General features: G+C 46.5%; 12 non-coding genes and 1 pseudogene across 12 annotated transcripts; all 13 read right to left on the bottom strand.

Moving 5' to 3' along the window:
- Nucleotides 1-528: 528 nt before the first annotated feature.
- On the bottom strand, nucleotides 529-719 carry LOC130301913 (U2 spliceosomal RNA). Its single transcript, XR_008852254.1, has one exon. It is a non-coding gene; the product is annotated as a U2 spliceosomal RNA (small nuclear RNA).
- Nucleotides 720-2813: 2094 nt separating this feature from the next.
- On the bottom strand, nucleotides 2814-3002 carry LOC130301921 (U2 spliceosomal RNA). The gene has a single exon (XR_008852261.1). It is a non-coding gene; the product is annotated as a U2 spliceosomal RNA (small nuclear RNA).
- Nucleotides 3003-5092: 2090 nt separating this feature from the next.
- Nucleotides 5093-5284, bottom strand: LOC130301920 (U2 spliceosomal RNA). Its single transcript, XR_008852260.1, has one exon. It is a non-coding gene; the product is annotated as a U2 spliceosomal RNA (small nuclear RNA).
- A 2089-nt stretch (nucleotides 5285-7373) lies between these two features.
- On the bottom strand, nucleotides 7374-7564 carry LOC130301918 (U2 spliceosomal RNA). The gene has a single exon (XR_008852258.1). It is a non-coding gene; the product is annotated as a U2 spliceosomal RNA (small nuclear RNA).
- A 2090-nt stretch (nucleotides 7565-9654) lies between these two features.
- On the bottom strand, nucleotides 9655-9845 carry LOC130301912 (U2 spliceosomal RNA). Its single transcript, XR_008852253.1, has one exon. It is a non-coding gene; the product is annotated as a U2 spliceosomal RNA (small nuclear RNA).
- Nucleotides 9846-11934: 2089 nt separating this feature from the next.
- On the bottom strand, nucleotides 11935-12125 carry LOC130301911 (U2 spliceosomal RNA). The gene has a single exon (XR_008852252.1). It is a non-coding gene; the product is annotated as a U2 spliceosomal RNA (small nuclear RNA).
- A 2091-nt stretch (nucleotides 12126-14216) lies between these two features.
- LOC130301910 (U2 spliceosomal RNA) lies at nucleotides 14217-14407 on the bottom strand. Its single transcript, XR_008852251.1, has one exon. It is a non-coding gene; the product is annotated as a U2 spliceosomal RNA (small nuclear RNA).
- Nucleotides 14408-16493: 2086 nt separating this feature from the next.
- LOC130301909 (U2 spliceosomal RNA) lies at nucleotides 16494-16684 on the bottom strand. Its single transcript, XR_008852249.1, has one exon. It is a non-coding gene; the product is annotated as a U2 spliceosomal RNA (small nuclear RNA).
- Nucleotides 16685-18776: 2092 nt separating this feature from the next.
- LOC130301908 (U2 spliceosomal RNA) lies at nucleotides 18777-18967 on the bottom strand. The gene has a single exon (XR_008852248.1). It is a non-coding gene; the product is annotated as a U2 spliceosomal RNA (small nuclear RNA).
- A 2089-nt stretch (nucleotides 18968-21056) lies between these two features.
- Nucleotides 21057-21247, bottom strand: LOC130301906 (U2 spliceosomal RNA). Its single transcript, XR_008852246.1, has one exon. It is a non-coding gene; the product is annotated as a U2 spliceosomal RNA (small nuclear RNA).
- Nucleotides 21248-23339: 2092 nt separating this feature from the next.
- LOC130301905 (U2 spliceosomal RNA) lies at nucleotides 23340-23530 on the bottom strand. The gene has a single exon (XR_008852245.1). It is a non-coding gene; the product is annotated as a U2 spliceosomal RNA (small nuclear RNA).
- Nucleotides 23531-25628: 2098 nt separating this feature from the next.
- Nucleotides 25629-25825, bottom strand: LOC130301923 (U2 spliceosomal RNA). The gene has a single exon (XR_008852262.1). It is a non-coding gene; the product is annotated as a U2 spliceosomal RNA (small nuclear RNA).
- Nucleotides 25826-26518: 693 nt separating this feature from the next.
- LOC130301871 (U2 spliceosomal RNA) lies at nucleotides 26519-26678 on the bottom strand (annotated as a pseudogene).
- Between the last annotated feature and the right edge of the window lie 344 nt (nucleotides 26679-27022).

Below are 27022 nucleotides of genomic sequence, written 5' to 3'. Positions count from 1 at the left end.
GCAATGCATGGTCAATGTACAGCAATGACACACCTGTGTGAACAGCCAGGAGACCCCCCCCCCCCCATGTATGTTACATAGTTACATAGTTAGTACGGTCGAAAAAAGACATATGTCCATCACGTTCAACCAGGGAATTAAGGGGTAGGGGTGTGGCGCGATATTGGGGAAGGGATGAGATTTTATATTTCTTCATAAGCATTAATCTTATTTTGTCAATTAGGAACATTCAGCACCCACCCGCTATCAAGGCAGCTGCCTATCATGTCATGCCCTACCTGCACAGGTGTGCTGGCTACTCAAATGATCCAATTAAGGAGGCCATTTAGTCAGCAGCAGCAGAAGTCCTGTGCCTGGACGCTCCAACAGGGGCCAGACACAAGCAGAAGCAGAAGCAGCAGAAGCAGCAGCAGCCACCACCTTTTGTTTATTGGCTGCAGCAGCAGCAAGGCCCACAGGGCTGGCTAGCTGGCTAGCCAGCAAGCAGGTAGCAATGAAGTAGGAATCTTTCTTTTTAACCCTGTAAGGGGGTGGTGCACTGTACCCGAAGATACTGCCATATCGGGTCAATGCATAGGGCGACGGAAGCAAGCTTCGAAATCGGCCCCCGTTCTCAAAAATCCATTTAATATATGGTCCCCAGATAGGGGACGTATCAGATATTAAACTGATAAGAACAGATACTACACTTGATCTTAGCCAAAAGGCCGAGAAGCGATAACCGTGAAAGGGGCGGGCCCAACAAGGTCCCCTTCATGGGCACTATCACTGCTTGCTGTCAGGGAGGGCTGCCAGACAATTTTCCATGCACACTACTGGGCTGGGGGCAGTCAACCACCAGTACACACAGCAGAACCTAAACCCATACCATTATTGCTAAGCAGCAAGACAGGGGCCCATTTGCACTCCCACGGGGCCTTTTTAAATGCAATCCATAACCCGGATTTGCCAGGAACCCTTCTTACTCCTCCTACTTGCATGTGACACTGGGCTTAGGATCTGCATAGGAAACACACACACAAGCACACACCTACCTTTGTTGCCTGCAGATGCCTCCTTGGCTGTCCCCAAACGTATCAAACCAACACCCACGGGAAGCTGTAAGCATAGAGGACATGCCTGCACCCCATTGGACTTACCTGTGTGGGTTAAATCCGGGTTATTTGACAACCTATGGCGGTGATGGTTCTGCTCAGGCAGAGCAGTGCTGATGCTCCTCATAAAGCTGTCGCTGCTGTGAAGGTTCTAGGTGACATCACAAATCCCTTTGGTTACATACACAACAAAGCTGGGTTGTTGTTGTTTACACTCTGCAAGGCCTGTGGAAGTGAGTGACATCATAGCACTGTAGTTCTGAGGGTTCAAGATGGATGCAACAATCTCCTGTTGCTTCTATGAAGGCCGTAATAGACGACATCACCAAACAGCTCCATAGTCACATACACAGCAAAGGAGAGATGGTGTTTACACCTAGTGATGTCAGTGGTATTGAGTGACATCAACAGCACAGTGCTAAGGCTCCTGGGCCTGGACACAGCAGCGGCTGCAATATCTCAACGGAGAATACGTTTATATCTATGTGTGTGTGTGCGCATATATATATATATATATATATATATATATATATATATATATATATATATTTCTCCGCCGAAATCACTTTTAAACCCATTTCCACCTTTTTTTCCCTTCTCTTCCTCTTACTTTTTTTTCACGTTTTTTACGTTTTTCTCCTTTTCGCCTCTTTTCTGGGCGTATTATTCTTCTTTTTCTTCTTTTTTTTCGTCTAATGCATACCCCATCAGTGCAGCAATGCTTATTCAATACCGCCAGCAGATGGAGACACTGGGGATAATTTTCTAAGGATTTATACTGATTTTCCTGTCTGAATTTGTCGCACAGAAAGTTGCAGGCCAAATATGTGTGACATTTCTGCGACTTTAGCTTCTAGAGCATTTTACAACATTATACATAGGTGCTGAATACATAAAAAGCGACTGTTCAGCGACAGACAAGTCGCATCGGCTGAAAGTAGGCCAGAAATGTCAGTCCATGTTGGAGCAGGTTTAGATACAGTCTAAAGCATAGATCTCAAAGTCTGTGCACAGAATTTAGCAAGGGCCTCGCACCTTCTGATGCATCAGGTAGGTGCACAATAGCATAGCCTAACCCTCTGTACTTTGGTCTATATTGATGCGGGACATAGACAGCCAGCTGATGACCAATCCATTAGTGCAATGGATGGCTGGAAGCATTTGTCTTTGCCTTTGCAATACCACAGAAGCAATGCATGGTCAATGTACAGCAATGACACACCTGTGTGGAACAGCCAGGAGACCCCCCCCCCCCCATGTTATGTTACATAGTTACATAGTTAGTACGGTCGAAAAAAGACATATGTCCATCACGTTCAACCAGGGAATTAAGTGGTAGGGGTGTGGCGCGATATTGGGGAAGGGATGAGATTTTATATTTCTTCATAAGCATTAATCTTATTTTGTCAATTAGGAACATTCAGCACCCACCCGCTATCAAGGCAGCTGCCTATCATGTCATGCCCTACCTGCACAGGTGTGCTGGCTACTCAAATGATCCAATTAAGGAGGCCATTTAGTCAGCAGCAGCAGAAGTCCTGTGCCTGGACGCTCCAACAGGGGCCAGACACAAGCAGAAGCAGAAGCAGCAGAAGCAGCAGCAGCACCACCTTTTGTTTATTGGCTGCAGCAGCAGCAAGGCCCACAGGGCTGGCTAGCTGGCTAGCCAGCAAGCAGGTAGCAATGAAAGTAGGAATCTTTCTTTTTAACCCTGTAAGGGGGTGGTGCACTGTACCCGAAGATACTGCCATATCGGGTCAATGCATAGGGCGACGGAAGCAAGCTTCGAGAATCGGCCCCCGTTCTCAAAATCCATTTAATATATGGTCCCAGATAGGGGACGTATCAGATATAAACTGATAAGAACAGATACTACACTTGATCTTAGCCAAAAGGCCGAGAAGCGATAACCGTGAAAGGGGCGGGCCCAACAAGGTCCCCTTCATGGGCACTATCACTGCTTGCTGTCAGGGAGGCTGCAGACAATTTTCCATGCACACTCTGGGCTGGGGGGCAGTCAACCACCAGTACACACAGCAGAACCTAAACCCATACCATTATTGCTAAGCAGCAAGACAGGGGCCCATTGCACTCCCACGGGGCCTTTTTAAATGCAATCCATAACCCGGATTTGCCAGGAACCCTTCTTACTCCTCCTACTTGCATGTGACACTGGGCTTAGGATCTGCATAGGAAACACACACACAAGCACACCCTACCTTGTTGCCTGCAGATGCCCTCCTTGGCTGTCCCCCAAACGGTATCAAACCAACACCCACGGGAAGCTGTAAGCATAGAGGACATGCCTGCACCCCATTGGACTTACCTGTGTGGTTAAATCCGGGTTATTTGACAACCTATGGCGGTGATGGTTCTGCTCAGGCAGAGCAGTGCTGATGCTCCTCATAAAGCTGTCCGCTGCTGTGAAGGTTCTAGGTGACATCACAAATCCTTTGGTTACATACACAACAAAGCTGGGTTGTTGTTGTTTACACTCTGCAAGGCCTGTGGAAGTGAGTGACATCATAGCACTGTAGTTCTGAGGGTTCAAGATGGATGCAACAATCTCCTGTTGCTTCTATGAAGGCCGTAATAGACGACATCACCAAACAGCTCCATAGTCACATACACAGCAAGGAGAGATGTTGTTTACACCTAGTGATGTCAGTGGTATTGAGTGACATCACAGCACAGTGCTAAGGCTCCTGGCCTGGACACAGCAGCGGCTGCAATATCTCAACGGAGAATACGTTTATATCTATGTGTGTGTGTGCGCATATATATATATATATATATATATATATATATATATATATATATTTCTCCGCCGAAATCACTTTTAAACCCATTTCCACTTTTTTCCCTTCTCTTCCTCTTACTTTTTTTTCACGTTTTTTTACGTTTTTCTCCTTTCTCGCCTCTTTTCTGGGCGTATTATTCTTCTTTTTCTTCTTTTTTTCGTCTAATGCATACCCCCATCAGTGCAGCAATGCTTATTCAATACCGCCAGCAGATGGAGACACTGGGGGATAATTTTCTAAGGATTTATACTGATTTTTCCTGTCTGAATTTGTCGCACAGAAAGTTGCAGGCCAAATATGTGTGACATTTCTGCGACTTTAGCTTCTAGAGCATTTTACAACATTATACATAGGTGCTGAATACATAAAAAGCGACTGTTCAGCGACAGACAAGTCGCATCGGCTGAAAGTAGGCCAGAATGTCAGTCCATGTTGGAGCAGGTTTAGATACAGTCTAAAGCATAGATCTCAAAGTCTGTTGCACAGAATTTAGCAAGGGCCTCGCACCTTCTGATGCATCAGGTAGGTGCACAATAGCATAGCCTAACCCTCTGTACTTTGGTCTATATTGATGCGGGACATAGACAGCCAGCTGATGACCAATCCATTAGTGCAATGGATGGCTGGAAGCAATTTGTCTTTGCCTTTGCAATACCCACAGAAGCAATGCATGGTCAATGTACAGCAATGACACACCTGTGTGAACAGCCAGGAGACCCCCCCCCCCCCCCCATGTTATGTTACATAGTTACATAGTTAGTACGGTCGAAAAAAGACATATGTCCATCACGTTCAACCAGGGAATTAAGGGGTAGGGGTGTGGCGCGATATTGGGGAAGGGATGAGATTTTATATTTTCTTCATAAGCATTAATCTTATTTTGTCAATTAGGAACATTCAGCACCCACCCGCTATCAAGGCAGCTGCCTATCATGTCATGCCCTACCTGCACAGGTGTGCTGGCTACTCAAATGATCCAATTAAGGAGGCCCATTTAGTCAGCAGCAGCAGAAGTCCTGTGCCTGGACGCTCCAACAGGGGCCAGACACAAGCAGAAGCAGAAGCAGCAGAAGCAGCAGCAGCACCACCTTTTGTTTATTGGCTGCAGCAGCAGCAAGGCCCACAGGGCTGGCTAGCTGGCTAGCCAGCAAGCAGGTAGCAATGAAAGTAGGAATCTTTCTTTTTAACCCTGTAAGGGGGTGGTGCAACTGTACCCGAAGATACTGCCATATCGGGTCAATGCATAGGGCGACGGAAGCAAGCTTCGAAATCGGCCCCCGTTCTCAAAAATCCATTTAATATATGGTCCCCAGATAGGGGACGTATCAGATATTAAACTGATAAGAACAGATACTACACTTGATCTTAGCCAAAAGGCCGAGAAGCGATAACCGTGAAAGGGGCGGGCCCAACAAGGTCCCCTTCATGGGCACTATCACTGCTTGCTGTCAGGGAGGCTGCCAGACAATTTTCCATGCACACTCTGGGCTGGGGGGCAGTCAACCACCAGTACACACAGCAGAACCTAAACCCATACCATTATTGCTTAAGCAGCAAGACAGGGGCCCATTGCACTCCCACGGGGCCTTTTTAAATGCAATCCATAACCCGGATTTGCCAGGACCCTTCTTACTCCTCCTACTTGCATGTGACACTGGGCTTAGGATCTGCATAGGAAACACACACACAAGCACACACCTACCTTTGTTGCCTGCAGATGCCTCCTTGGCTGTCCCCAAACGGTATCAAACCAACACCCACGGGAAGCTGTAAGCATAGAGACATGCCTGCACCCCATTGGGACTTACCTGTGTGGGTTAAATCCGGGTTATTTGACAACCTATGGCGGTGATGGTTCTGCTCAGGCAGAGCAGTGCTGATGCTCCTCATAAAGCTGTCGCTGCTGTGAAGGTTCTAGGTGACATCACAAATCCCTTTGGTTACATACACAACAAAGCTGGGTGTTGTTGTTTACACTCTGCAAGGCCTGTGGAAGTGAGTGACATCATAGCACTGTAGTTCTGAGGGTTCAAGATGGATGCAACAATCTCCTGGTTGCTTCTATGAAGGCCGTAATAGACGACATCACCAAACAGCTCCATAGTCACATACACAGCAAAGGAGAGATGTTGTTTACACCTAGTGATGTCAGTGGTATTGAGTGACATCACAGCACAGTGCTAAGGCTCCTGGGCCTGGACACAGCAGCGGCTGCAATATCTCAAACGGAGAATACGTTTATATCTATGTGTGTGTGTGCGCATATATATATATATATATATATATATATATATATATATATATATATTTCTCCGCCGAAATCACTTTTAAACCCATTTCCACCTTTTTTTCCCTTCTCTTCCTCTTACTTTTTTTTTCACGTTTTTTTACGTTTTTCTCCTTTTCGCCTCTTTTCTGGGCGTATTATTCTTCTTTTTCTTCTTTTTTTCGTCTAATGCATACCCCATCAGTGCAGCAATGCTTATTCAATACCGCCAGCAGATGGAGACACTGGGGGGATAATTTTTCTAAGGATTTATACTGATTTTTCCTGTCTGAATTTGTCGCACAGAAAGTTGCAGGCCAAATATGTGTGACATTTCTGCGACTTTAGCTTCTAGAGCATTTTTACAACATTATACATAGGTGCTGAATACATAAAAAGCGACTGTTCAGCGACAGACAAGTCGCATCGGCTGAAAGTAGGCCAGAATGTCAGTCCATGTTGGAGCAGGTTTAGATACAGTCTAAAGCATAGATCTCAAAGTCTGTGCACAGAATTTTAGCAAGGGCCTCGCACCTTCTGATGCATCAGGTAGGTGCACAATAGCATAGCCTAACCCTCTGTACTTTGGTCTATATTGATGCGGGACATAGACAGCCAGCTGATGACCAATCCATTAGTGCAATGGATGGCTGGAAGCATTTGTCTTTGCCTTTGCAATACCACAGAAGCAATGCATGGTCAATGTACAGCAATGACACACCATGTGTGAACAGCCAGGAGACCCCCCCCCCCCCCATGTTATGTTACATAGTTACATAGTTAGTACGGTCGAAAAAAGACATATGTCCATCACGTTCAACCAGGGAATTAAGGGGTAGGGGTGTGGCGCGATATTGGGGAAGGGATGAGATTTTATATTTCTTCATAAGCATTAATCTTATTTTGTCAATTAGGAACATTCAGCACCCACCCGCTATCAAGGCAGCTGCCTATCATGTCATGCCCTACCTGCACAGGTGTGCTGGCTACTCAAATGATCCAATTAAGGAGGCCATTTAGTCAGCAGCAGCAGAAGTCCTGTGCCTGGACGCTCCAACAGGGGCCAGACACAAGCAGAAGCAGAAGCAGCAGAAGCAGCAGCAGCACCACCTTTTGTTTATTGGCTGCAGCAGCAGCAAGGCCCACAGGGCTGGCTAGCTGGCTAGCCAGCAAGCAGGTAGCAATGAAAGTAGGAATCTTTCTTTTTAACCCTGTAAGGGGACTGTACCCGAAGATACTGCCATATCGGGTCAATGCATAGGGCGACGGAAGCAAGCTTCGAAATCGGCCCCCGTTCTCAAAAATCCATTTAATATATGGTCCCCAGATAGGGGACGTATCAGATATTAAACTGATAAGAACAGATACTACACTTGATCTTAGCCAAAAGGCCGAGAAGCGATAACCGTGAAAGGGGCGGGCCCAACAAGGTCCCCTTCATGGGCACTATCACTGCTTGCTGTCAGGGAGGCTGCCAGACAATTTTCCATGCACACTCTGGGCTGGGGGGCAGTCAACCACCAGTACACACAGCAGAACCTAAACCCATACCATTATTGCTAAGCAGCAAGACAGGGGCCCATTGCACTCCCACGGGGCCTTTTTAAATGCAATCCATAACCCGGATTTGCCAGGAACCCTTCTTACTCCTCCTACTTGCATGTGACACTGGGCTTAGGATCTGCATAGGAAACACACACACAAGCACACACCTACCTTTGTTGCCTGCAGATGCCTCCTTGGCTGTCCCCAAACGGTATCAAACCAACACCCACGGGAAGCTGTAAGCATAGAGGACATGCCTGCACCCCATTGGACTTACCTGTGTGGGTTAAATCCGGGTTATTTGACAACCTATGGCGGTGATGGTTCTGCTCAGGCAGAGCAGTGCTGATGCTCCTCATAAAGCTGTCGCTGCTGTGAAGGTTCTAGGTGACATCACAAATCCCTTTGGTTACATACACAACAAAGCTGGGTTGTTGTTGTTTACACTCTGCAAGGCCTGTGGAAGTGAGTGACATCATAGCACTGTAGTTCTGAGGGTTCAAGATGGATGCAACAATCTCCTGTTGCTTCTATGAAGGCCGTAATAGACGACATCACCAAACAGCTCCATAGTCACATACACAGCAAAGGAGAGATGTTGTTTACACCTAGTGATGTCAGTGGTATTGAGTGACATCACAGCACAGTGCTAAGGCTCCTGGGCCTGGACACAGCAGCGGCTGCAATATCTCAACGGAGAATACGTTTATATCTATGTGTGTGTGTGCGCATATATATATATATATATATATATATATATATATATATATATATATTTCTCCGCCGAAATCACTTTTAAACCCATTTCCACCTTTTTTTCCCTTCTCTTCCTCTTACTTTTTTTTCACGTTTTTTTACGTTTTTCTCCTTTTCGCCTCTTTTCTGGGCGTATTATTCTTCTTTTTCTTCTTTTTTTTCGTCTAATGCATACCCCATCAGTGCAGCAATGCTTATTCAATACCGCCAGCAGATGGAGACACTGGGGGATAATTTTCTAAGGATTTATACTGATTTTTCCTGTCTGAATTTGTCGCACAGAAAGTTGCAGGCCAAATATGTGTGACATTTCTGCGACTTTAGCTTCTAGAGCATTTTTACAACATTATACATAGGTGCTGAATACATAAAAAGCGACTGTTCAGCGACAGACAAGTCGCATCGGCTGAAAGTAGGCCAGAATGTCAGTCCATGTTGGAGCAGGTTTAGATACAGTCTAAAGCATAGATCTCAAAGTCTGTGCACAGAATTTAGCAAGGGCCTCGCACCTTCTGATGCATCAGGTAGGTGCACAATAGCATAGCCTAACCCTCTGTACTTTGGTCTATATTGATGCGGGACATAGACAGCCAGCTGATGACCAATCCATTAGTGCAATGGATGGCTGGAAGCATTTGTCTTTGCCTTTGCAATACCACAGAAGCAATGCATGGTCAATGTACAGCAATGACACACCTGTGTGAACAGCCAGGAGACCCCCCCCCCCCCATGTTATGTTACATAGTTACATAGTTAGTACGGTCGAAAAAAGACATATGTCCATCACGTTCAACCAGGGAATTAAGGGGTAGGGGTGTGGCGCGATATTGGGGAAGGGATGAGATTTTATATTTCTTCATAAGCATTAATCTTATTTTGTCAATTAGGAACATTCAGCACCCACCCGCTATCAAGGCAGCTGCCTATCATGTCATGCCCTACCTGCACAGGTGTGCTGGCTACTCAAATGATCCAATTAAGGAGGCCATTTAGTCAGCAGCAGCAGAAGTCCTGTGCCTGGACGCTCCAACAGGGGCCAGACACAAGCAGAAGCAGAAGCAGCAGAAGCAGCAGCAGCACCACCTTTTGTTTATTGGCTGCAGCAGCAGCAAGGCCCACAGGGCTGGCTAGCTGGCTAGCCAGCAAGCAGGTAGCAATGAAAGTAGGAATCTTTCTTTTTAACCCTGTAAGGGGGTGGTGCACTGTACCCGAAGATACTGCCATATCGGGTCAATGCATAGGGCGACGGAAGCAAGCTTCGAAATCGGCCCCCGTTCTCAAAAATCCATTTAATATATGGTCCCCAGATAGGGGACGTATCAGATATTAAACTGATAAGAACAGATACTACACTTGATCTTAGCCAAAAGGCCGAGAAGCGATAACCGTGAAAGGGGCGGGCCCAACAAGGTCCCCTTCATGGGCACTATCACTGCTTGCTGTCAGGGAGGCTGCCAGACAATTTTCCATGCACACTCTGGGCTGGGGGGCAGTCAACCACCAGTACACACAGCAGAACCTAAACCCATACCATTATTGCTAAGCAGCAAGACAGGGGCCCATTGCACTCCCACGGGGCCTTTTTAAATGCAATCCATAACCCGGATTTGCCAGGAACCCTTCTTACTCCTCCTACTTGCATGTGACACTGGGCTTAGGATCTGCATAGGAAACACACACACAAGCACACACCTACCTTTGTTGCCTGCAGATGCCTCCTTGGCTGTCCCCAAACGGTATCAAACCAACACCCACGGGAAGCTGTAAGCATAGAGGACATGCCTGCACCCCATTGGACTTACCTGTGTGGGTTAAATCCGGGTTATTTGACAACCTATGGCGGTGATGGTTCTGCTCAGGCAGAGCAGTGCTGATGCTCCTCATAAAGCTGTCGCTGCTGTGAAGGTTCTAGGTGACATCACAAATCCCTTTGGTTACATACACAACAAAGCTGGGTTGTTGTTGTTTACACTCTGCAAGGCCTGTGGAAGTGAGTGACATCATAGCACTGTAGTTCTGAGGGTTCAAGATGGATGCAACAATCTCCTGTTGCTTCTATGAAGGCCGTAATAGACGACATCACCAAACAGCTCCATAGTCACATACACAGCAAAGGAGAGATGTTGTTTACACCTAGTGATGTCAGTGGTATTGAGTGACATCACAGCACAGTGCTAAGGCTCCTGGGCCTGGACACAGCAGCGGCTGCAATATCTCAACGGAGAATACGTTTATATCTATGTGTGTGTGTGCGCATATATATATATATATATATATATATATATATATATATATATATATTCTCCGCCGAAATCACTTTTAAACCCATTTCCACCTTTTTTTCCCTTCTCTTCCTCTTACTTTTTTTTCACGTTTTTTTACGTTTTTCTCCTTTTCGCCTCTTTTCTGGGCGTATTATTCTTCTTTTTCTTCTTTTTTTTCGTCTAATGCATACCCCATCAGTGCAGCAATGCTTATTCAATACCGCCAGCAGATGGAGACACTGGGGGATAATTTTCTAAGGATTTATACTGATTTTTCCTGTCTGAATTTGTCGCACAGAAAGTTGCAGGCCAAATATGTGTGACATTTCTGCGACTTTAGCTTCTAGAGCATTTTTACAACATTATACATAGGTGCTGAATACATAAAAAGCGACTGTTCAGCGACAGACAAGTCGCATCGGCTGAAAGTAGGCCAGAATGTCAGTCCATGTTGGAGCAGGTTTAGATACAGTCTAAAGCATAGATCTCAAAGTCTGTGCACAGAATTTAGCAAGGGCCTCGCACCTTCTGATGCATCAGGTAGGTGCACAATAGCATAGCCTAACCCTCTGTACTTTGGTCTATATTGATGCGGGACATAGACAGCCAGCTGATGACCAATCCATTAGTGCAATGGATGGCTGGAAGCATTTGTCTTTGCCTTTGCAATACCACAGAAGCAATGCATGGTCAATGTACAGCAATGACACACCTGTGTGAACAGCCAGGAGACCCCCCCCCCCCCATGTTATGTTACATAGTTACATAGTTAGTACGGTCGAAAAAAGACATATGTCCATCACGTTCAACCAGGGAATTAAGGGGTAGGGGTGTGGCGCGATATTGGGGAAGGGATGAGATTTTATATTTCTTCATAAGCATTAATCTTATTTTGTCAATTAGGAACATTCAGCACCCACCCGCTATCAAGGCAGCTGCCTATCATGTCATGCCCTACCTGCACAGGTGTGCTGGCTACTCAAATGATCCAATTAAGGAGGCCATTTAGTCAGCAGCAGCAGAAGTCCTGTGCCTGGACGCTCCAACAGGGGCCAGACACAAGCAGAAGCAGAAGCAGCAGAAGCAGCAGCAGCACCACCTTTTGTTTATTGGCTGCAGCAGCAGCAAGGCCCACAGGGCTGGCTAGCTGGCTAGCCAGCAAGCAGGTAGCAATGAAAGTAGGAATCTTTCTTTTTAACCCTGTAAGGGGGTGGTGCACTGTACCCGAAGATACTGCCATATCGGGTCAATGCATAGGGCGACGGAAGCAAGCTTCGAAATCGGCCCCCGTTCTCAAAAATCCATTTAATATATGGTCCCCAGATAGGGGACGTATCAGATATTAAACTGATAAGAACAGATACTACACTTGATCTTAGCCAAAAGGCCGAGAAGCGATAACCGTGAAAGGGGCGGGCCCAACAAGGTCCCCTTCATGGGCACTATCACTGCTTGCTGTCAGGGAGGCTGCCAGACAATTTTCCATGCACACTCTGGGCTGGGGGGCAGTCAACCACCAGTACACACAGCAGAACCTAAACCCATACCATTATTGCTAAGCAGCAAGACAGGGGCCCATTGCACTCCCACGGGGCCTTTTTAAATGCAATCCATAACCCGGATTTGCCAGGAACCCTTCTTACTCCTCCTACTTGCATGTGACACTGGGCTTAGGATCTGCATAGGAAACACACACACAAGCACACACCTACCTTTGTTGCCTGCAGATGCCTCCTTGGCTGTCCCCAAACGGTATCAAACCAACACCCACGGGAAGCTGTAAGCATAGAGGACATGCCTGCACCCCATTGGACTTACCTGTGTGGGTTAAATCCGGGTTATTTGACAACCTATGGCGGTGATGGTTCTGCTCAGGCAGAGCAGTGCTGATGCTCCTCATAAAGCTGTCGCTGCTGTGAAGGTTCTAGGTGACATCACAAATCCCTTTGGTTACATACACAACAAAGCTGGGTTGTTGTTGTTTACACTCAGCAAGGCCTGTGGAAGTGAGTGACATCATAGCACTGTAGTTCTGAGGGTTCAAGATGGATGCAACAATCTCCTGTTGCTTCTATGAAGGCCGTAATAGACGACATCACCAAACAGCTCCATAGTCACATACACAGCAAAGGAGAGATGTTGTTTACACCTAGTGATGTCAGTGGTATTGAGTGACATCACAGCACAGTGCTAAGGCTCCTGGGCCTGGACACAGCAGCGGCTGCAATATCTCAACGGAGAATACGTTTATATCTATGTGTGTGTGTGCGCATATATATATATATATATATATATATATATATATATATATATATATTTCTCCGCCGAAATCACTTTTAAACCCATTTCCACCTTTTTTTCCCTTCTCTTCCTCTTACTTTTTTTTCACGTTTTTTTACGTTTTTCTCCTTTTCGCCTCTTTTCTGGGCGTATTATTCTTCTTTTTCTTCTTTTTTTTCGTCTAATGCATACCCCATCAGTGCAGCAATGCTTATTCAATACCGCCAGCAGATGGAGACACTGGGGGATAATTTTCTAAGGATTTATACTGATTTTTCCTGTCTGAATTTGTCGCACAGAAAGTTGCAGGCCAAATATGTGTGACATTTCTGCGACTTTAGCTTCTAGAGCATTTTTACAACATTATACATAGGTGCTGAATACATAAAAAGCGACTGTTCAGCGACAGACAAGTCGCATCGGCTGAAAGTAGGCCAGAATGTCAGTCCATGTTGGAGCAGGTTTAGATACAGTCTAAAGCATAGATCTCAAAGTCTGTGCACAGAATTTAGCAAGGGCCTCGCACCTTCTGATGCATCAGGTAGGTGCACAATAGCATAGCCTAACCCTCTGTACTTTGGTCTATATTGATGCGGGACATAGACAGCCAGCTGATGACCAATCCATTAGTGCAATGGATGGCTGGAAGCATTTGTCTTTGCCTTTGCAATACCACAGAAGCAATGCATGGTCAATGTACAGCAATGACACACCTGTGTGAACAGCCAGGAGACCCCCCCCCCCCCATGTTATGTTACATAGTTACATAGTTAGTACGGTCGAAAAAAGACATATGTCCATCACGTTCAACCAGGGAATTAAGGGGTAGGGGTGTGGCGCGATATTGGGGAAGGGATGAGATTTTATATTTCTTCATAAGCATTAATCTTATTTTGTCAATTAGGAACATTCAGCACCCACCCGCTATCAAGGCAGCTGCCTATCATGTCATGCCCTACCTGCACAGGTGTGCTGGCTACTCAAATGATCCAATTAAGGAGGCCATTTAGTCAGCAGCAGCAGAAGTTCCTGTGCCTGGACGCTCCAACAGGGGCCAGACACAAGCAGAAGCAGAAGCAGCAGAAGCAGCAGCAGCACCACCTTTTGTTTATTGGCTGCAGCAGCAGCAAGGCCCACAGGGCTGGCTAGCTGGCTAGCCAGCAAGCAGGTAGCAATGAAAGTAGGAATCTTTCTTTTTAACCCTGTAAGGGGGTGGTGCACTGTACCCGAAGATACTGCCATATCGGGTCAATGCATAGGGCGACGGAAGCAAGCTTCGAAATCGGCCCCCGTTCTCAAAAATCCATTTAATATATGGTCCCCAGATAGGGGACGTATCAGATATTAAACTGATAAGAACAGATACTACACTTGATCTTAGCCAAAAGGCCGAGAAGCGATAACCGTGAAAGGGGCGGGCCCAACAAGGTCCCCTTCATGGGCACTATCACTGCTTGCTGTCAGGGAGGCTGCCAGACAATTTTCCATGCACACTCTGGGCTGGGGGGCAGTCAACCACCAGTACACACAGCAGAACCTAAACCCATACCATTATTGCTAAGCAGCAAGACAGGGGCCCATTGCACTCCCACGGGGCCTTTTTAAATGCAATCCATAACCCGGATTTGCCAGGAACCCTTCTTACTCCTCCTACTTGCATGTGACACTGGGCTTAGGATCTGCATAGGAAACACACACACAAGCACACACCTACCTTTGTTGCCTGCAGATGCCTCCTTGGCTGTCCCCAAACGGTATCAAACCAACACCCACGGGAAGCTGTAAGCATAGAGGACATGCCTGCACCCCATTGGACTTACCTGTGTGGGTTAAATCCGGGTTATTTGACAACCTATGGCGGTGATGGTTCTGCTCAGGCAGAGCAGTGCTGATGCTCCTCATAAAGCTGTCGCTGCTGTGAAGGTTCTAGGTGACATCACAAATCCCTTTGGTTACATACACAACAAAGCTGGGTTGTTGTTGTTTACACTCTGCAAGGCCTGTGGAAGTGAGTGACATCATAGCACTGTAGTTCTGAGGGTTCAAGATGGATGCAACAATCTCCTGTTGCTTCTATGAAGGCCGTAATAGACGACATCACCAAACAGCTCCATAGTCACATACACAGCAAAGGAGAGATGTTGTTTACACCTAGTGATGTCAGTGGTATTGAGTGACATCACAGCACAGTGCTAAGGCTCCTGGGCCTGGACACAGCAGCGGCTGCAATATCTCAACGGAGAATACGTTTATATCTATGTGTGTGTGTGCGCATATATATATATATATATATATATATATATATATATATATATTCTCCGCCGAAATCACTTTTAAACCCATTTCCACCTTTTTTTCCCTTCTCTTCCTCTTACTTTTTTTTCACGTTTTTTTACGTTTTTCTCCTTTTCGCCTCTTTTCTGGGCGTATTATTCTTCTTTTTCTTCTTTTTTTTCGTCTAATGCATACCCCATCAGTGCAGCAATGCTTATTCAATACCGCCAGCAGATGGAGACACTGGGGGATAATTTTCTAAGGATTTATACTGATTTTTCCTGTCTGAATTTGTCGCACAGAAAGTTGCAGGCCAAATATGTGTGACATTTCTGCGACTTTAGCTTCTAGAGCATTTTTACAACATTATACATAGGTGCTGAATACATAAAAAGCGACTGTTCAGCGACAGACAAGTCGCATCGGCTGAAAGTAGGCCAGAATGTCAGTCCATGTTGGAGCAGGTTTAGATACAGTCTAAAGCATAGATCTCAAAGTCTGTGCACAGAATTTAGCAAGGGCCTCGCACCTTCTGATGCATCAGGTAGGTGCACAATAGCATAGCCTAACCCTCTGTACTTTGGTCTATATTGATGCGGGACATAGACAGCCAGCTGATGACCAATCCATTAGTGCAATGGATGGCTGGAAGCATTTGTCTTTGCCTTTGCAATACCACAGAAGCAATGCATGGTCAATGTACAGCAATGACACACCTGTGTGAACAGCCAGGAGACCCCCCCCCCCCCCATGTTATGTTACATAGTTACATAGTTAGTACGGTCGAAAAAAGACATATGTCCATCACGTTCAACCAGGGAATTAAGGGGTAGGGGTGTGGCGCGATATTGGGGAAGGGATGAGATTTTATATTTCTTCATAAGCATTAATCTTATTTTGTCAATTAGGAACATTCAGCACCCACCCGCTATCAAGGCAGCTGCCTATCATGTCATGCCCTACCTGCACAGGTGTGCTGGCTACTCAAATGATCCAATTAAGGAGGCCATTTAGTCAGCAGCAGCAGAAGTCCTGTGCCTGGACGCTCCAACAGGGGCCAGACACAAGCAGAAGCAGAAGCAGCAGAAGCAGCAGCAGCACCACCTTTTGTTTATTGGCTGCAGCAGCAGCAAGGCCCACAGGGCTGGCTAGCTGGCTAGCCAGCAAGCAGGTAGCAATGAAAGTAGGAATCTTTCTTTTTAACCCTGTAAGGGGGTGGTGCACTGTACCCGAAGATACTGCCATATCGGGTCAATGCATAGGGCGACGGAAGCAAGCTTCGAAATCGGCCCCCGTTCTCAAAAATCCATTTAATATATGGTCCCCAGATAGGGGACGTATCAGATATTAAACTGATAAGAACAGATACTACACTTGATCTTAGCCAAAAGGCCGAGAAGCGATAACCGTGAAAGGGGCGGGCCCAACAAGGTCCCCTTCATGGGCACTATCACTGCTTGCTGTCAGGGAGGCTGCCAGACAATTTTCCATGCACACTCTGGGCTGGGGGGCAGTCAACCACCAGTACACACAGCAGAACCTAAACCCATACCATTATTGCTAAGCAGCAAGACAGGGGCCCATTGCACTCCCACGGGGCCTTTTTAAATGCAATCCATAACCCGGATTTGCCAGGAACCCTTCTTACTCCTCCTACTTGCATGTGACACTGGGCTTAGGATCTGCATAGGAAACACACACACAAGCACACACCTACCTTTGTTGCCTGCAGATGCCTCCTTGGCTGTCCCCAAACGGTATCAAACCAACACCCACGGGAAGCTGTAAGCATAGAGGACATGCCTGCACCCCATTGGACTTACCTGTGTGGGTTAAATCCGGGTTATTTGACAACCTATGGCGGTGATGGTTCTGCTCAGGCAGAGCAGTGCTGATGCTCCTCATAAAGCTGTCGCTGCTGTGAAGGTTCTAGGTGACATCACAAATCCCTTTGGTTACATACACAACAAAGCTGGGTTGTTGTTGTTTACACTCTGCAAGGCCTGTGGAAGTGAGTGACATCATAGCACTGTAGTTCTGAGGGTTCAAGATGGATGCAACAATCTCCTGTTGCTTCTATGAAGGCCGTAATAGACGACATCACCAAACAGCTCCATAGTCACATACACAGCAAAGGAGAGATGTTGTTTACACCTAGTGATGTCAGTGGTATTGAGTGACATCACAGCACAGTGCTAAGGCTCCTGGGCCTGGACACAGCAGCGGCTGCAATATCTCAACGGAGAATACGTTTATATCTATGTGTGTGTGTGCGCATATATATATATATATATATATATATATATATATATATATATATATTTCTCCGCCGAAATCACTTTTAAACCCATTTCCACCTTTTTTTCCCTTCTCTTCCTCTTACTTTTTTTTCACGTTTTTTTACGTTTTTCTCCTTTTCGCCTCTTTTCTGGGCGTATTATTCTTCTTTTTCTTCTTTTTTTTCGTCTAATGCATACCCCATCAGTGCAGCAATGCTTATTCAATACCGCCAGCAGATGGAGACACTGGGGGATAATTTTCTAAGGATTTATACTGATTTTTCCTGTCTGAATTTGTCGCACAGAAAGTTGCAGGCCAAATATGTGTGACATTTCTGCGACTTTAGCTTCTAGAGCATTTTTACAACATTATACATAGGTGCTGAATACATAAAAAGCGACTGTTCAGCGACAGACAAGTCGCATCGGCTGAAAGTAGGCCAGAATGTCAGTCCATGTTTGGAGCAGGTTTAGATACAGTCTAAAGCATAGATCTCAAAGTCTGTGCACAGAATTTAGCAAGGGCCTCGCACCTTCTGATGCATCAGGTAGGTGCACAATAGCATAGCCTAACCCTCTGTACTTTGGTCTATATTGATGCGGGACATAGACAGCCAGCTGATGACCAATCCATTAGTGCAATGGATGGCTGGAAGCATTTGTCTTTGCCTTTGCAATACCACAGAAGCAATGCATGGTCAATGTACAGCAATGACACACCTGTGTGAACAGCCAGGAGACCCCCCCCCCCCCCATGTTATGTTACATAGTTACATAGTTAGTACGGTCGAAAAAAGACATATGTCCATCACGTTCAACCAGGGAATTAAGGGGTAGGGGTGTGGCGCGATATTGGGGAAGGGATGAGATTTTATATTTCTTCATAAGCATTAATCTTATTTTGTCAATTAGGAACATTCAGCACCCACCCGCTATCAAGGCAGCTGCCTATCATGTCATGCCCTACCTGCACAGGTGTGCTGGCTACTCAAATGATCCAATTAAGGAGGCCATTTAGTCAGCAGCAGCAGAAGTCCTGTGCCTGGACGCTCCAACAGGGGCCAGACACAAGCAGAAGCAGAAGCAGCAGAAGCAGCAGCAGCACCACCTTTTGTTTATTGGCTGCAGCAGCAGCAAGGCCCACAGGGCTGGCTAGCTGGCTAGCCAGCAAGCAGGTAGCAATGAAAGTAGGAATCTTTCTTTTTAACCCTGTAAGGGGGTGGTGCACTGTACCCGAAGATACTGCCATATCGGGTCAATGCATAGGGCGACGGAAGCAAGCTTCGAAATCGGCCCCCGTTCTCAAAAATCCATTTAATATATGGTCCCCAGATAGGGGACGTATCAGATATTAAACTGATAAGAACAGATACTACACTTGATCTTAGCCAAAAGGCCGAGAAGCGATAACCGTGAAAGGGGCGGGCCCAACAAGGTCCCCTTCATGGGCACTATCACTGCTTGCTGTCAGGGAGGCTGCCAGACAATTTTCCATGCACACTCTGGGCTGGGGGGCAGTCAACCACCAGTACACACAGCAGAACCTAAACCCATACCATTATTGCTAAGCAGCAAGACAGGGGCCCATTGCACTCCCACGGGGCCTTTTTAAATGCAATCCATAACCCGGATTTGCCAGGAACCCTTCTTACTCCTCCTACTTGCATGTGACACTGGGCTTAGGATCTGCATAGGAAACACACACACAAGCACACACCTACCTTTGTTGCCTGCAGATGCCTCCTTGGCTGTCCCCAAACGGTATCAAACCAACACCCACGGGAAGCTGTAAGCATAGAGGACATGCCTGCACCCCATTGGACTTACCTGTGTGGGTTAAATCCGGGTTATTTGACAACCTATGGCGGTGATGGTTCTGCTCAGGCAGAGCAGTGCTGATGCTCCTCATAAAGCTGTCGCTGCTGTGAAGGTTCTAGGTGACATCACAAATCCCTTTGGTTACATACACAACAAAGCTGGGTTGTTGTTGTTTACACTCTGCAAGGCCTGTGGAAGTGAGTGACATCATAGCACTGTAGTTCTGAGGGTTCAAGATGGATGCAACAATCTCCTGTTGCTTCTATGAAGGCCGTAATAGACGACATCACCAAACAGCTCCATAGTCACATACACAGCAAAGGAGAGATGTTGTTTACACCTAGTGATGTCAGTGGTATTGAGTGACATCACAGCACAGTGCTAAGGCTCCTGGGCCTGGACACAGCAGCGGCTGCAATATCTCAACGGAGAATACGTTTATATCTATGTGTGTGTGTGCGCATATATATATATATATATATATATATATATATATATATATATATATTCTCCGCCGAAATCACTTTTAAACCCATTTCCACCTTTTTTTCCCTTCTCTTCCTCTTACTTTTTTTTCACGTTTTTTTACGTTTTTCTCCTTTTCGCCTCTTTTCTGGGCGTATTATTCTTCTTTTTCTTCTTTTTTTTCGTCTAATGCATACCCCATCAGTGCAGCAATGCTTATTCAATACCGCCAGCAGATGGAGACACTGGGGGATAATTTTCTAAGGATTTATACTGATTTTTCCTGTCTGAATTTGTCGCACAGAAAGTTGCAGGCCAAATATGTGTGACATTTCTGCGACTTTAGCTTCTAGAGCATTTTTACAACATTATACATAGGTGCTGAATACATAAAAAGCGACTGTTCAGCGACAGACAAGTCGCATCGGCTGAAAGTAGGCCAGAATGTCAGTCCATGTTGGAGCAGGTTTAGATACAGTCTAAAGCATAGATCTCAAAGTCTGTGCACAGAATTTAGCAAGGGCCTCGCACCTTCTGATGCATCAGGTAGGTGCACAATAGCATAGCCTAACCCTCTGTACTTTGGTCTATATTGATGCGGGACATAGACAGCCAGCTGATGACCAATCCATTAGTGCAATGGATGGCTGGAAGCATTTGTCTTTGCCTTTGCAATACCACAGAAGCAATGCATGGTCAATGTACAGCAATGACACACCTGTGTGAACAGCCAGGAGACCCCCCCCCCCCCATGTTATGTTACATAGTTACATAGTTAGTACGGTCGAAAAAAGACATATGTCCATCACGTTCAACCAGGGAATTAAGGGGTAGGGGTGTGGCGCGATATTGGGGAAGGGATGAGATTTTATATTTCTTCATAAGCATTAATCTTATTTTGTCAATTAGGAACATTCAGCACCCACCCGCTATCAAGGCAGCTGCCTATCATGTCATGCCCTACCTGCACAGGTGTGCTGGCTACTCAAATGATCCAATTAAGGAGGCCATTTAGTCAGCAGCAGCAGAAGTCCTGTGCCTGGACGCTCCAACAGGGGCCAGACACAAGCAGAAGCAGAAGCAGCAGAAGCAGCAGCAGCACCACCTTTTGTTTATTGGCTGCAGCAGCAGCAAGGCCCACAGGGCTGGCTAGCTGGCTAGCCAGCAAGCAGGTAGCAATGAAAGTAGGAATCTTTCTTTTTAACCCTGTAAGGGGGTGGTGCACTGTACCCGAAGATACTGCCATATCGGGTCAATGCATAGGGCGACGGAAGCAAGCTTCGAAATCGGCCCCCGTTCTCAAAAATCCATTTAATATATGGTCCCCAGATAGGGGACGTATCAGATATTAAACTGATAAGAACAGATACTACACTTGATCTTAGCCAAAAGGCCGAGAAGCGATAACCGTGAAAGGGGCGGGCCCAACAAGGTCCCCTTCATGGGCACTATCACTGCTTGCTGTCAGGGAGGCTGCCAGACAATTTTCCATGCACACTCTGGGCTGGGGGGCAGTCAACCACCAGTACACACAGCAGAACCTAAACCCATACCATTATTGCTAAGCAGCAAGACAGGGGCCCATTGCACTCCCACGGGGCCTTTTTAAATGCAATCCATAACCCGGATTTGCCAGGAACCCTTCTTACTCCTCCTACTTGCATGTGACACTGGGCTTAGGATCTGCATAGGAAACACACACACAAGCACACACCTACCTTTGTTGCCTGCAGATGCCTCCTTGGCTGTCCCCAAACGGTATCAAACCAACACCCACGGGAAGCTGTAAGCATAGAGGACATGCCTGCACCCCATTGGACTTACCTGTGTGGGTTAAATCCGGGTTATTTGACAACCTATGGCGGTGATGGTTCTGCTCAGGCAGAGCAGTGCTGATGCTCCTCATAAAGCTGTCGCTGCTGTGAAGGTTCTAGGTGACATCACAAATCCCTTTGGTTACATACACAACAAAGCTGGGTTGTTGTTGTTTACACTCTGCAAGGCCTGTGGAAGTGAGTGACATCATAGCACTGTAGTTCTGAGGGTTCAAGATGGATGCAACAATCTCCTGTTGCTTCTATGAAGGCCGTAATAGACGACATCACCAAACAGCTCCATAGTCACATACACAGCAAAGGAGAGATGTTGTTTACACCTAGTGATGTCAGTGGTATTGAGTGACATCACAGCACAGTGCTAAGGCTCCTGGGCCTGGACACAGCAGCGGCTGCAATATCTCAACGGAGAATACGTTTATATCTATGTGTGTGTGTGCGCATATATATATATATATATATATATATATATATATATATATATATTTCTCCGCCGAAATCACTTTTAAACCCATTTCCACCTTTTTTTCCCTTCTCTTCCTCTTACTTTTTTTTCACGTTTTTTTACGTTTTTCTCCTTTTCGCCTCTTTTCTGGGCGTATTATTCTTCTTTTTCTTCTTTTTTTTCGTCTAATGCATACCCCATCAGTGCAGCAATGCTTATTCAATACCGCCAGCAGATGGAGACACTGGGGGATAATTTTCTAAGGATTTATACTGATTTTTCCTGTCTGAATTTGTCGCACAGAAAGTTGCAGGCCAAATATGTGTGACATTTCTGCGACTTTAGCTTCTAGAGCATTTTTACAACATTATACATAGGTGCTGAATACATAAAAAGCGACTGTTCAGCGACAGACAAGTCGCATCGGCTGAAAGTAGGCCAGAATGTCAGTCCATGTTGGAGCAGGTTTAGATACAGTCTAAAGCATAGATCTCAAAGTCTGTGCACAGAATTTAGCAAGGGCCTCGCACCTTCTGATGCATCAGGTAGGTGCACAATAGCATAGCCTAACCCTCTGTACTTTGGTCTATATTGATGCGGGACATAGACAGCCAGCTGATGACCAATCCATTAGTGCAATGGATGGCTGGAAGCATTTGTCTTTGCCTTTGCAATACCACAGAAGCAATGCATGGTCAATGTACAGCAATGACACACCTGTGTGAACAGCCAGGAGACCCCCCCCCCCCCCCCCATGTTATGTTACATAGTTACATAGTTAGTACGGTCGAAAAAAGACATATGTCCATCACGTTCAACCAGGGAATTAAGGGGTAGGGGTGTGGCGCGATATTGGGGAAGGGATGAGATTTTATATTTCTTCATAAGCATTAATCTTATTTTGTCAATTAGGAACATTCAGCACCCACCCGCTATCAAGGCAGCTGCCTATCATGTCATGCCCTACCTGCACAGGTGTGCTGGCTACTCAAATGATCCAATTAAGGAGGCCATTTAGTCAGCAGCAGCAGAAGTCCTGTGCCTGGACGCTCCAACAGGGGCCAGACACAAGCAGAAGCAGAAGCAGCAGAAGCAGCAGCAGCACCACCTTTTGTTTATTGGCTGCAGCAGCAGCAAGGCCCACAGGGCTGGCTAGCTGGCTAGCCAGCAAGCAGGTAGCAATGAAAGTAGGAATCTTTCTTTTTAACCCTGTAAGGGGGTGGTGCACTGTACCCGAAGATACTGCCATATCGGGTCAATGCATAGGGCGACGGAAGCAAGCTTCGAAATCGGCCCCCGTTCTCAAAAATCCATTTAATATATGGTCCCCAGATAGGGGACGTATCAGATATTAAACTGATAAGAACAGATACTACACTTGATCTTAGCCAAAAGGCCGAGAAGCGATAACCGTGAAAGGGGCGGGCCCAACAAGGTCCCCTTCATGGGCACTATCACTGCTTGCTGTCAGGGAGGCTGCCAGACAATTTTCCATGCACACTCTGGGCTGGGGGGCAGTCAACCACCAGTACACACAGCAGAACCTAAACCCATACCATTATTGCTAAGCAGCAAGACAGGGGCCCATTGCACTCCCACGGGGCCTTTTTAAATGCAATCCATAACCCGGATTTGCCAGGAACCCTTCTTACTCCTCCTACTTGCATGTGACACTGGGCTTAGGATCTGCATAGGAAACACACACACAAGCACACACCTACCTTTGTTGCCTGCAGATGCCTCCTTGGCTGTCCCCAAACGGTATCAAACCAACACCCACGGGAAGCTGTAAGCATAGAGGACATGCCTGCACCCCATTGGACTTACCTGTGTGGGTTAAATCCGGGTTATTTGACAACCTATGGCGGTGATGGTTCTGCTCAGGCAGAGCAGTGCTGATGCTCCTCATAAAGCTGTCGCTGCTGTGAAGGTTCTAGGTGACATCACAAATCCCTTTGGTTACATACACAACAAAGCTGGGTTGTTGTTGTTTACACTCTGCAAGGCCTGTGGAAGTGAGTGACATCATAGCACTGTAGTTCTGAGGGTTCAAGATGGATGCAACAATCTCCTGTTGCTTCTATGAAGGCCGTAATAGACGACATCACCAAACAGCTCCATAGTCACATACACAGCAAAGGAGAGATGCTGTTTACACCTAGTGATGTCAGTGGTATTGAGTGACATCACAGCACAGTGCTAAGGCTCCTGGGCCTGGACACAGCAGCGGCTGCAATATCTCAACGGAGAATACGTTTATATCTATGTGTGTGTGTGCGCATATATATATATATATATATATATATATATATATATATATATATATATATATATTTCTCCGCCGAAATCACTTTTAAACCCATTTCCACCTTTTTTTCCCTTCTCTTCCTCTTACTTTTTTTTCACGTTTTTTTACGTTTTTCTCCTTTTCGCCTCTTTTCTGGGCGTATTATTCTTCTTTTTCTTCTTTTTTTTCGTCTAATGCATACCCCATCAGTGCAGCAATGCTTATTCAATACCGCCAGCAGATGGAGACACTGGGGGATAATTTTCTAAGGATTTATACTGATTTTTCCTGTCTGAATTTGTCGCACAGAAAGTTGCAGGCCAAATATGTGTGACATTTCTGCGACTTTAGCTTCTAGAGCATTTTTACAACATTATACATAGGTGCTGAATACATAAAAAGCGACTGTTCAGCGACAGACAAGTCGCATCGGCTGAAAGTAGGCCAGAATGTCAGTCCATGTTGGAGCAGGTTTAGATACAGTCTAAAGCATAGATCTCAAAGTCTGTGCACAGAATTTAGCAAGGGCCTCGCACCTTCTGATGCATCAGGTAGGTGCACAATAGCATAGCCTAACCCTCTGTACTTTGGTCTATATTGATGCGGGACATAGACAGCCAGCTGATGACCAATCCATTAGTGCAATGGATGGCTGGAAGCATTTGTCTTTGCCTTTGCAATACCACAGAAGCAATGCATGGTCAATGTACAGCAATGACACACCTGTGTGAACAGCCAGGAGACCCCCCCCCCCCCATGTTATGTTACATAGTTACATAGTTAGTACGGTCGAAAAAAGACATATGTCCATCACGTTCAACCAGGGAATTAAGGGGTAGGGGTGTGGCGCGATATTGGGGAAGGGATGAGATTTTATATTTCTTCATAAGCATTAATCTTATTTTGTCAATTAGGAACATTCAGCACCCACCCGCTATCAAGGCAGCTGCCTATCATGTCATGCCCTACCTGCACAGGTGTGCTGGCTACTCAAATGATCCAATTAAGGAGGCCATTTAGTCAGCAGCAGCAGAAGTCCTGTGCCTGGACGCTCCAACAGGGGCCAGACACAAGCAGAAGCAGAAGCAGCAGAAGCAGCAGCAGCACCACCTTTTGTTTATTGGCTGCAGCAGCAGCAAGGCCCACAGGGCTGGCTAGCTGGCTAGCCAGCAAGCAGGTAGCAATGAAAGTAGGAATCTTTCTTTTTAACCCTGTAAGGGGGTGGTGCACTGTACCCGAAGATACTGCCATATCGGGTCAATGCATAGGGCGACGGAAGCAAGCTTCGAAATCGGCCCCCGTTCTCAAAAATCCATTTAATATATGGTCCCCAGATAGGGGACGTATCAGATATTAAACTGATAAGAACAGATTTTTTTTTTTTTTTTTTTTTTTTTTTTTTTATCTAAAGCCGAGGAACGTGCTTTCGATTCACCCAAAGTGCAAGAAAAAGTGCAAACGTGTTACACTAAAAAAACGTGCACAAAGGATGCGGTCTATCGCAAGCCCTTCTCCGATAGGAGAGAGGCCCCCCAACAAACCTTACCCTTCGCCTCCGGACCAAAAGGTACCTGCGAGGTTCCAGGTTCGATGTCCCTTTTCGCCGAAGCTACTAGGGGACCACAAATGCTCCCGGCATCCCCCTTGGCGCTAGCCAAGGTATCTGCCCGCAGAGCCGATTACGGTAGGTACCCTGCCAAAGCAGGAGTACCCGGGGTTTTTGCAGGGAGGTGCGGAACCTAATGGCCACACACACCTCCCCTAGACCGCCAGGAGGGACACCCAGAAGGGCTACCGCATCCTGACAAATCCTGTGAACACACAACACGCAAAAAGTGACACAGTGAGACAAAAAAGAAATAAATAAGTGAATGTGTGCAGATATACTGCCCGGACATCCGGCCGGATCTATAAAAATTTCTCTGATCCTAGCCAGAAGGCCGGGAATCAAGAGGTGAGTGCCACAAGGTGAAGAGATTATGGTGCCCGTGCTTCAACCCAGTGAGTCTATTCTCCCAGTGAGTTTCGGCACCTCGGGGTCACCACTCCCCGAGGCACAAAAGTACCTCGGCTCTAGACCCTCTCAGCCTCATGGCGAGACCCGGAGGGAACAGGTCACATCGGGGCAGCCGTCGAGCTGATTCCTCAGAACCAGCCCCGGAAAGCCCTGGTACACCTGCATCCTCCATGCAGCACCCATCCCCACCAGCATGAAAACTGATAAGAACAGATACTACACTTGATCTTAGCCAAAAGGCCGAGAAGCGATAACCGTGAAAGGGGCGGGCCCAACAAGGTCCCCTTCATGGGCACTATCACTGCTTGCTGTCAGGGAGGCTGCCAGACAATTTTCCATGCACACTCTGGGCTGGGGGGCAGTCAACCACCAGTACACACAGCAGAACCTAAACCCATACCATTATTGCTAAGCAGCAAGACAGGGGCCCATTGCACTCCCACGGGGCCTTTTTAAATGCAATCCATAACCCGGATTTGCCAGGAACCCTTCTTACTCCTCCTACTTGCATGTGACACTGGGCTTAGGATCTGCATAGGAAACACACACACAAGCACACACCTACCTTTGTTGCCTGCAGATGCCTCCTTGGCTGT

This window comes from Hyla sarda, unplaced genomic scaffold, assembly GCF_029499605.1.
Source record: "Hyla sarda isolate aHylSar1 unplaced genomic scaffold, aHylSar1.hap1 scaffold_1140, whole genome shotgun sequence".
In the NCBI taxonomy this organism is placed as follows: domain Eukaryota; kingdom Metazoa; phylum Chordata; class Amphibia; order Anura; family Hylidae; genus Hyla; species Hyla sarda.
Note: the sequence above shows the minus strand (reverse complement) of the source record. Positions and strands in the feature narration are given on the sequence as shown.